Raw genomic sequence first — 11,889 nt, 5'->3', positions numbered from 1 at the left:
AAGTGATATTACTAATAAAGACAATGCATTAAGAAGATAAGTGCAACTACAGGAAGATCAAAATATTAATAGGGGCAAAAGAAAATAAAATGTACCGCATAAAAGTAAGAAATAACAAGATGTAACATAAACCACATGCAATAGTAAAAGTATGGAAAGAGTATTACATCTGTCAATTTGAATTAGAAGACACAAGTCTGCACTCAAATGACTCAACAAACTCAAGAAAAGAGAACTAGACATGAAGAATAGATAAAAAATCAAGGCATTTAAACAACAAAAAGGGAAAAATGGGAAAAGTAACGGGAGTAAAAATGGGAAAAGTAAGTGAAAAGATGAAGTTGAACCAGAAATAAAGAAATAAGTGGGCAAATAAGCCATAGACTGATTCTGGATAATATGTAACGAAGCACTGAAGCAAAGTAAAACATTAAAAGATTGGGAAAATATTCGTATTCTACTAATTTATAAGAAATGGGATAGAACCAACTGACACAACTCTAGAGCAAGAACTGTTTAACGCTAGTTACCCTTAAAGTATACACTTAAATATAGAGGAATAATATCAAAAATTCTTATTGCAGACAGCTTTGACCAGGCACATATAATGCTCCAAGAACTCCATACTGCCACAAAAAGAGTTGGTCTTAAAATAATTTTTCAAAAACACAATTTATTACCAATTTAGTCCCCAACAAAAACATCTCAGTAAAAGACAAAGATATTGAGCCAGTTGACTCCTATAAATACTTGGGCCATGAGATCAGAATAAGTCGAGACAACCAAACAATCGAGCTGAAAAGAAGAATAAACCTCGCTTGGGCTACATTTGGAAAGATGAAGGATATTTTTAGGTCCAAGATTCCAATGTGTCTGAAAAGAAAAGTATTTATTCAGTGTATTTTGCCAGTGATGACCTACGGCGCAGAAACCCTAACACTCACAAGAACAACAGTGAGTAAATTACAAGTTGCGGAAAGGGCAATGGGGAGAATGTTAGGGATTTCTCTACGTGATAGAATACCCAATGCTACTATACGCAAAAGATCAGGAGTACCAGACGTTATTGAAAGGATAACAACACTAAAGTGGAACTGGGTAGGTCATGTAGCAAGATCAGTTGATGACCGGTGGACAAAAAGAATTTTGGAATGGTGGAGACCCCGAATATAAGCTAACAGAAATAGAGGTCGACCCCCAACGAGATGGACAGATGACATAAAAAGAGTGACTACAAATTGGATTCAGATGGCGCAAAATCGAACTAAGTGGAAAAGCATGCGAGAGGCCTATGTTCAGCAGTGGACGTTAGAGGCTTGTTGATGATAATGATGAACATCAAAAATTGACTGATTCTCATCGCGCATTATGACATAATCCCAAGCCCGGATAAAGGAGAAGGGTCCCTAAGGTGAGGTTAGCCACCTACCTGCGGTAAAAAATCCATACTGGCTCATAGAACTGAAGATACAGCCTCGGGTACCGGAAGAACTATCAGATGACGACACGCTCTATGACAATGGAAAAACGAATTGGTAAACGAAAACCTAAACACCCTATCACAAGAATCGCGTACTGGAACATAACTTCGTGGAACAACAGAAATGAAGGTCATAACAGAAATGAAGAAACACAATATTGACATCTGCGCAATCTCTGAAACAAAGAAAAGAGGCCAAGGAAAAGCGGAAAAGCTAAACAAGAAAAAGCACATTAAGAAGTCGGAATTTTGCTCCAAGATAAATACACACAAAGCATCGAAGATATCGAATACATCAACGACAGGTTATTAAGAATCTCTATAAAAATGCGTAACAGCACAACACACCGGATAAGCACATATGCCCCAGACATATCTAAGCCCACAGCAGAAAATAAAAATTTCACTCAGCAACTACAAAACACCGTAGATAACTAATAGACTTTTGCGCTAGAAACGAAATGAGAATCAACAACACATACTTTCCTCATAAAGACCAACATAAATACACTTTTAACAATAATCGAGGCCAGCGATCAATAATAGATTTTATAATCACAAATGGAGTGATAACACTGTCACAAGTACTTGATGTCAGAACCCTAACATCTGCTAACCTGGGCACCGATCACAACCTTGTTTTATGCAATATGCTACTAGAACGTCTGCAACGAAATAGAAAACCCCCAATGCTCATCGAAAAACGCAATATAAAGTCGCTAGCAACAGAGAGTACAAAACTCCTTTAAAAGAACAGGATTACCAGCAAACTAAAAGAGATCGAGCTATAACCAGAATGGGGAGTAGAAGATACTTGGCAAAAAATCAGGAAATGCATCAACCAAGCAGCAGAAGAAGCAATTGGAAAGCGGAAAATTAACACGAGGGCGATAAACTACACCAAACCGTAGTTTTGTCAAGAGGTAAAAGAACTCTCTGAATTAAAACGCAAATGCTACCTGAGATATAATAGCACACAATCGGAAGAAGCTTTCGTAGGATATGTCCAAGAAAGAAACAAAGTAAAAAGGAAAACATTGGGCTAAATGTACCAGCCACATAGACTACGGCCTACATGGTGCCCAAAAGAAAGTATAAAAAATGTTTCGGAACAGGAAAAAACCAGTTAACGAGTTCGTGCAGACCAAGGGAGTACTCATAGAGACATGGCAACAGCATTTTAAGGAGCTATATAGTGCTAAAGAAACGCTGAATATAAACGAATACGGAGAAGATATAAGTGCTATAATCAATGACCAAGAGGTAGAAGCAAAATCAAGAAGCTTAGAAACAGAAAATCACCTGGAACAGACGGTATACCCAATAAACTCTAAAAATATGGAGGCCCTAAACTTGCAAGTAAACTGTCTCAACTATTTAACAAAATCTCAGACTCAGAAACACCAGAGGAATGGCATAATAGCATCACAATCCTCATATTTAAAAAAGGAAAAAAACTTGCCCACAAAACTACAGAGGAATAACCCTCTTAAATACAACGATAAACTTTTCACGAGTAATGTCAAGGACAAATTGGAAAGGCAAATCACTAGTGCTGAAGAACAACAAGGTTTTACAAGAGGGCGGTCTATAACAGATGCGGTATTCATAATAAAACAAATAAAAGAAAAAGCTTTAGAGTTTGGCATACCAGAGTATACTTGCTTCATTGATCTGACGAAGGCATTTGACAGCGTTTACCTGGGAGACATTCTAAATATATTAATAATAGAAAATAAAATACCGACCAACATAACAAAGATAGTCCATAACCCAAATAACAACAATGTAACCAAAGTTAGAGCAGGAGAAAAATTCTCTGAAAATATTCCAACAACGGGAGGAGTTAGAAAAGGTGACAGTTTAAGTCCCTTCTTGTTTAATCTACTCATGGACAAAATTATAAACAAAGTAACATCTCTCATTCTCGGATACAGAATGGGCAACATAAGAATTGGTATGGTGTGTTACGTGTGTTATGATGGAGCAATTATTGCCGAATCAGAAGATGATCTGCAGAGACAGCTCTTTCAGTTCTTAAGCCGCCAACTAAATATGACCATTTCTACAAACAAAACTTAATGGATGACAGTAACAAAAAAACCGCTCAGATGTAAGTGAGTGGTTGAGAACAACCCCATAGAACAGGTGATGCAATTCAGATATCTTGGCATAGATATATTAAGCACACGCAACCCAGTAAAGTACCCGAAGAGTCAGATCAACAAAGCATCCGCATTGTCGAGATGTCTGCGGAAGATAGTCTGGTCAAATCCGTATATGCGCACAGATAGTAAAATTAGAATCTACAAGACTTGCATACGACCGATCATGACATATGACATAGAAATGCACAATTTTAGAAACATTGCTGCAAAAAATAGGAATACAGCCAATGTAGGGAGTAAATGGATGAAGATAGAAAAGGCGCTTATGACAGCTGGTGACAGCATACAGCTCTGCATACAGCTTTTGGTGTCTGACTTTATCGAAGGCCTTCTCAAAATCTATGAAACCTACGTAGAGGTCTTGGTTTACATCCAAACATCTTTGCATTAACACACTCAGACCAAACAGAGCTTTCCGTATTCCCAGTCCACCTCTGAATCCAAACTATGTGGCGCTTATGTCCTCTTCTAATTTATTAAATATTCTTTTGTGAATTATTTTTAAAAATACTTTTAGTATGTGGCTCATCAATGCTATAGTTCTGTGGTCTGAACACTCTCTGGCGTTATTCGTCTTTGGGATTGTGACAAAAGTAGAGGAGAGCCATTTCTTTGGTATGATGCCTGTTCTATAAATTGTGTTAAAGAGGTTCACCATTATTTCAAGTGCGTCGTCGTCTACTAGTTTCAACAATTCTACAGGAATTTCATCTGGTCCTGCAGCTTTACCCCCTTTTGTGTTTCTTATAGCATATTCTACCTCGCTTTTTAGGATTTCAGGCCCTGTTGTGTCGTCTGTAGGTTCTGCCACTGCTATTTCTGGTCTTTCGTCTGCAAAAAGTTCTTCAATGTATTCTGTCCATCTTGCCAGTTTTTCATTTAAATCTGTAATTATTTTACCTTTTTTGTCCTTTACTATGGATGCTTCTTTCACTTTTTTACCTGTTATTTTCTTGATCTTTTTATGCATGCTAAAGCTATCGTACTTTCTATCATATTCTTCTATTTCCTTGCAGTTGTCCAGAACCCAGTTCTCTTTGGCTTCTCTAATTTTTCTCTTAATTTCACAACTCACTTCTTTGTATTTTGTCTTGTTGGTTTTATTTCTTCGCCTTTCCTCCATGATATGCAAAATTTCGTTTGTCATCCATTCCTTTTTCTTAATTTTGCTTGGAGCTAAGGAGCCTTCACCAGCTGTCATAAGCGCCTTTTCTATCTTCATTCATTTATTCTCTACATTGCCTGTGTTCCTATTTTTTGCATCGATGTTTCTAATATTGTTGTTTACCTGTTCTCTGTTTCAGTTGCTTAACATCTATCTTTTGTTTAACTGCACTTTTCTGTAGTTTCTTGAATCTTATATTTATTGCAGTCACCACCGGATTGTGATCCGATTCTATATCAGTGCCTGGATAGGTTTTTGTAGACGTGATGGACTTCACACTATCAAACGTTTATATACCAATAATCCAATTGCCTTATATATCCAATCAGAAATAGAAATTCTAAATAATAAAAAGATCACTGTTAACTTTATGTTTGATTCATCACATTCAGGTATACAAGGAAATGAAGAAGCAGATGAACTAGCCCGCTTAGCATTCTTCAGCCAGGACTCCATGCTTATTAATAAGGTTTTTTTAAATGACTTCAAGTCAGAAATAAAATATAAAGTGTTAAGTGCGTGGCAAAATAAGTGAAGTGCATCACAAAATAAACTCAAGAATAGACACGACCAAGTGAGAATAACACGTTTTCGACTAGGACACAGTAACTTTACACATAAACACCTCTATATGCGAACTGTGCCGCCAATGTGTGAAAATTGTCAAATAACATTCTCCATGAACCATATACCAACTCAGTGCAAAACATATGAAGCAGCAAAAAAGAAGCACACTATCATAAATAATATTAGGCGAGCGGTTTACCCCTATAAGCAGAGCATCAACCTACTAAAATTCTTTTTGCATTTCTAATGTACCAAACCTTTTTTATTCGATTCTATAGGCCGTGGGCCGGCAATTGTTATTAACAAATAACTTATACAAAAAAGCAATTTCACCAAATTGCTTCGGAATCAATTTTTTTAGGTGTATCTCATCAAAATAAACACTTTTTCTCTCTTAATAATTTTTAGAAAAATGGTTTCTTTTCGAGTTATTTGCATTTTTTTGTTGAAAAAATGCCTTAATTAGTGATTTTTGGGATTTTTTTTCTAAAAAACTACTAAATGAATTGCAATTTTACAAATAGCTTTATAATCTTTAAACCGTCGAGTACAAGATAGAATATTTTGACATGGATAAATGGTTTCTATCTCGCTAAAAACGTGGACCCAAATATTTCGAATATGCCTAAAAAAATTACATTATTATAGCATTGTAAAAAATTAATTTTAATTGTTTTAATTATAATATGTCTATATAAAAATAATTAGAAATATCTTTTTTTTTAATAAATTGTACGTAATATTTGTATTGAATTAATTTTTTAAATTTAACCAAATATTTCTACGCGCCGCACGCCTGTATCGCCGCAACCGCTGTACACACTATTTGGGTCCACGTTTTTAGCAAGATAGAAAAAAAATATCCTTGTCAAAATATTCTAACTTGTACTCGACGGTTTAAAGATTATAAAGCTATTTGTAGAATTGCAATTCATTTAGTAGTTCTTTAGAAAAAAAAAACCCAAAAATCACTAATTAAGGCATTTTTTCAACAAAAAAATGCAAATAACTCGAAAAGGAAGCATTTTTTGAAAAATTATTAAAAGAGAAAAAGTGTTTATTTTGATGAGATACACCTAAAAAAATTGATTCCGAAGCAATTCGGTGAAATTGCTTTTTTGTATAAGTTATTTGTTAATAACAATTGCCGGCCCACTTGTAAAAATTAAAAAAAAAATACATTTCATCTTGGAAAAATATATAGAATCGAATAAAAAAGGTTTGGTGCATTAGAAATGCAAAAAGAATTTTAGTCGGTATATTCTGTTTCTAAGCGTCTTTTGAGGGGTAAACCGCTCGCCTATATAAAGGAAGCCTTAGGAAAAAACATGAAGATTAAAAATACAATCAGTCTAAAATACTCAGGACTGTATCAATTATTGTAATTTTTTCTAACTTTACCTGTATTATATTTTTTAGGTCGCTAATAACCCTTGTGGTTACAGCGTAAATAAATAAATTAAAAAAAAAGATCCTGACAATGTTATCCAGATAACCACAATATAACAGCGTGATGCATTCTATGCATTTAGGACCGGTCTCTGAAAGTGAAATTAAGGGAATTATTAAAACACTTAGGAAGAAAAAATAACACGCGGTATTGACAACATTTGAGCAGAAATAATAAGAATCATAGATAAACAAATAATCAAATCGTTGGTGGAATTAATAAATTTAATATTTAAAACTGGTCAATGTCCAGACAAATTTAAGGAAACACTTGTAATTCTGATATAAAAGAAGGAAGATAAACTAAGTTTGTCAAAATACAGATAAATCTCACTAATTACCACTTTAACAAAAATCTTTGAAAAATGTCTTTTAGATTAACATCTTTCTTTGATAAACACAACATATTATCGTCTTCGCAGTTTGGATTCCATGAAGGTTTTGCACTAATAGAACTCACCAATGAAATAGCCAGTAATAATTAACCTACTGCTATGTGTTTCTAGACCTGGCAACAGCATTCGATACTGTAAGCCATCCAAGACTACTATACTAAACTACTATAGAAAATAGTGAAATATGCGGCACGCGGTTACAAAAGGTCTGACGGGCCTTTTATATTAATGCATTATGCTAGGTTTGTTATGGGAAACAGTATTCGCTCGATGTTCATGGTTCTATACGGCTTCGGTTTTATTTAGATAGTGAGCGGATTTTTTTGTTTTTTTTTTTTTCATTTACTTATAATTACTACTAAATCTAACTTAACTATGAGGTGCGCATTACCAAGTGTATACTGCTCTCACACATTCCGTGTATATGTTTTTTTTTGTTTTTTATCTAAATCCAAACAACTACCATGTGTGCGTGTGTTGGGGTGTGCATTCTTAGGTGTATATTGCCTTTACACACCCCAATGTATATTGTTCTTATACACTATCGTTTTAGTCTCGCCAGATTGTGACTGAACTGCTACAACCATCCAAACTCATCCAACCAACCATCTCTTGGCTGGTTGCAGCAACTCTGCCTAATTTTTTTTGTGCTCACTGTCTAAACTCGCTCTGTTAGCTACTCTGTGGCTATCTCATTTTTTCATTTCATTCTTCTTTCCTATATCCAGTTAGTGGTTGTTTTAGTCGTCTGTGCACTGTTCTTGTGTTTACATAGTAGTCAGTCAACTCTCTTAGTATTCTGTTGGGGTGGTTCCTAAGTCCTTTAAAAATGTCATGGGCTCTTTTGTCCATTATCCTTAATATTATTTTCTGACCAAAGACTCTAAATATGTATTGTAATGGGACATATTTTGGTATATTTAGGGCTTCACTGATCATCCAGTTTTGCGCTATTTGGATCTTTTTTCTGTTTTTCTGTAGTACATATTATGCTGTTAGCTACTCTCATTTTTGTTTTGAAACGCAGTTTGTTCTTTCTGCCTATTAGCGAAGAAAGTTGACTTCTTAGTGCTTTTGCTTTGTAGACTGCTTGCTTTACGTGCTCAGAGAATGTCTGGTCTAGTGTAACTCCGAGGTATTTTGCCTAGTTTGTCCATTCTACAGGGGTGATCTCCCTGTCTGGTCTATTTCTTCGGTGTTTGTACATAACGGCCTGATTTTTTTTGGAGTTCAGGGCAATTTTCTACTTTAGTCACCATCTTTGGAACCTATTCAGAGCGCTTTGCATGTGGCTGGCTGCTAGGTTAGGATCTCTACTGCTAGCTGCTATGGCTGTGTCATCCGAGTACAGACTAACCAGTTTTCTGGGATTTGTTGGAGTGTCAGCTGTGTAGATTGTATATAAGTACGGCGATAGCACCACTCCCTGAGGAACACCAGCCTCCAGGGCTTCGAGCTTGGATAGGGTTGGTCCTATCTGAAGTCTGAACCTTTTGTTAGCTAGGTATGACGCAAGGAGACATGTCATCGCCTCACTGTAGCCTAGGTTGCTCATTTTATAGAGCAGACCTTGATGCCATACTCTATCAAAAGCTTTACTTATGTCGAGGAACGCTGTTGCTGTGTACATCTTTTCGTTAAAGCCTTTGGTAATAAATTCTGTCAGCCTTAAAACCTGCAGTTCGCAGGGGTGTTTGGTCCTGAATCCGAACTTAGTCTCTGGAATAGATCCCAGAGCTTCTGATTCTTCATTAAGTCTAGTTAGTATGACTCTTTCTGCTATTTTGCTTACTGATGATAGTAAGCTAATAGGTCGGTGGTTTTGTGGAAAAGTGCCGTTTTTCCCGGTTTTGTATCATAATCGCGTGAGCTTTCTTCCATCTGTCCGGGAAGTATCTTAACTTTAGTATACTGTTTATGATGTTGGTAATAAATACTATTGCTTTCAACGGTAGGTTTTTAAGTGCTCTGTTCGTAATTTTATCCGGTCCTGGTGTTTTCTTTATTAAACCATTGATTTCTTCGGGAGAAGTGTGTCTAAGTCTAATTCTTCCCTTTCTTCTTTTTAATCTTCTGGCTCTAACGATTTGAAAATCCTAGAATTAGCATAAATATAAAAAAACTCGATAAGAAGAATACTCGAAAAAGCAGTAAAATTTTCACCCGAAGAAAAATTAGAGATTCAGAAATATTGTTATTTATGCCCATCTAAACTTTATATAGAAAACATTTTATTTATGTAATGATTGTAAAAAGCCTATATGATTATCATGTAATAAGAAAATATGCACAAAATGTGCTTTAAAGTAATCGTAACGAAAATAAATGTTGTTTATTTTTTACATAAAAATTAATGATTAAGATTTCCTCAAACTTTATTTATATTCGAAACTCCTCAAAAATACACTTTTTTAATAAATTAAATTATGTAGGGTCATTATAATACGAAGAATTTTCAGTACTATTGTAAAAAAAAAGGAATTTTAATAACTTTTTTTATATAATACTTATATACTTATGAGCGAATAAAGTTCATCCAGTTGTAACTTATTTCAGTGAAATTTTTTCAAATAACTAAATCTTTTTTTTTATTTTTTAATCCTTTTTAATCCCTTGAGTCCTTGAGATTCCACATCATGCTCAATGAAACGGAAATTGCACCTCACCGGTTACGGGTCAAAACTAACAAATATTTCGATTTAGATTATGGAATTTTTAAGAAAATATTATTCGTATTAATATGGCACTCTTAAATTACTTTTTCTAGTGCAAGGTTAAACAAAAGACACGACAGTCCATCTCCGTGTCTCAGTCCATTTTTACAATAGAAGAGTCTTGAAAAGTCGTTTGGGATTCTGACTACACTCTCTACGCCTGTAAGTGTAAGTTCCGTTAGTTGAACAAGATGAAGCGGCATTTGAAATTCCACCACAGCCTGTAGAAGTTTTTGTCTGTTGATTGAGTCGTATGCAGCTTTGAAATCCACGAATATGTGGTGGGTGTCGACTCCGAACTCAAGCGTTTTCTCAAAAATCTGTCTGACTGTGAAGATTTGATCCGTTGTTGATTTATTGGGTCGGAAACCGCACTGGTAGTTCCCAACTATTTGTTCAGCGTAGTGGATCAATCTTCTATACAATACGTTGGACAATATTTTATATGCCACGTTAAGTAGGGTGATGCCTCTATAATTATCACACATCATCATATCTCCCTTTTTGTAAAGAGGGGTACATTACACCTAATTTCCAGTCAGCGGACGTTTCCTTCCGTTGCCAGATTTCGGTTTCTAATTGATGAATGTGTTTAAAAAGAATATCACCACCATTTTTAAAGAGTTCGGCAAGAAGATTGTCCAAACCGTGGGCTTTGTTATTTTTCAGTTTTTGAATATATTGAATATGTTTTTTAAATATCTAAATCTTTTTTTTTTATTTTTTAAAAAGGAGTCCGTGGGTTTCCACATCATGCTCAATGTAACTGAAATAGGGATGTTCGCAAATTTTTAAATATAGTTAAATTCAATTAAATTCAATAGATTATAAAATATACAAAAATATAGTAAACACGAAATTGTTTAAAAATATATATTTTTTAAGATAAATAAATTCTTAATTTTAATTTTGATAGAGGCTAGAAAAACGGCTCCTCGCAGCGAGGCTACGGTGTGTGACGTCAGCAGTCGTATCGACAACTTGTTGTGTATACGTATTTACGAAGTGTAACCAGTTCTTTAAGTATTTATACAGTGACAATAAAGCCAAATAAGTGGTGTTTGCTACAAAGAGAGGGAAAAACTAGAAAAGGCAGTTATTATGCAAGTTAAAAAAAAAATAAATGTAAATATCTGTACCTCTGAAGGAATCAACACTATGTTCATTTTTAAAACTTTACAGGAGAGCAGTTTTAAACTTTTTTTCACAAAAAAGTATTATTGCTGCAGCTCTTTATTAAAATATAGAAACAATATTTTACTAGAACATTCTGTTTATTGTTATTTACATATTACATTTGTTATAATTAAAAACAAATTTGTTCCTGTGTTTTTTAACCCTTTTAATGGACATGGTGTTGTATCCATCTAATAAAGTTATTGTACTGTAAGAATTAGTATGGGGTATTCAATAACAACTACAATCCTATTTGACTTTTACTGACAAAATTTATTTAACCATACAATTTACTTTTACAAATACAAATATGTATGTAAAAATGGCATTTTAGGTACAAACCACTCAGTCATTCTCAAGTAAGTCTCCTTCTGGCTAGTCACTATTAGTATTACTAGTAGGTATGCTTTAAGTTTTGATAAAAATCATAGCAAAATGTAGGAACATTTGACAGTAATGTCAATAGATCGTTATACTTTTGTTGAGATATAAGTATTGGACTTTGTGATACCAGTTGCAAATCTTTTGGCAATGTAAGTGTCGCCTTCGAAACCTAACAAGTTCAACCTCAATCTCCTGGTTTTCGTCATTAAAATTACTTTTTAAAACATAGTTCCAATGCTGTTTTGTTTAACTTGCAGTTAAACACAGTTTGACAGAAGAACTTGTTGTTTGTTAATGTCTCTTTTCTATTAATCAAGGGCGGATTTTAAGATGCTTTGACATCATACAAAGACCTTAAATTTTAAAATTCTTTTAGTTCCATAGTATGTAC

The sequence above is a fragment of the Diabrotica undecimpunctata genome, chromosome 7, assembly GCF_040954645.1.
Source record: "Diabrotica undecimpunctata isolate CICGRU chromosome 7, icDiaUnde3, whole genome shotgun sequence".
NCBI lineage: Eukaryota > Metazoa > Arthropoda > Insecta > Coleoptera > Chrysomelidae > Diabrotica > Diabrotica undecimpunctata.
The sequence above is the reverse complement of the archived record's forward strand: the minus strand, read 5'-3'. Positions refer to the sequence as shown.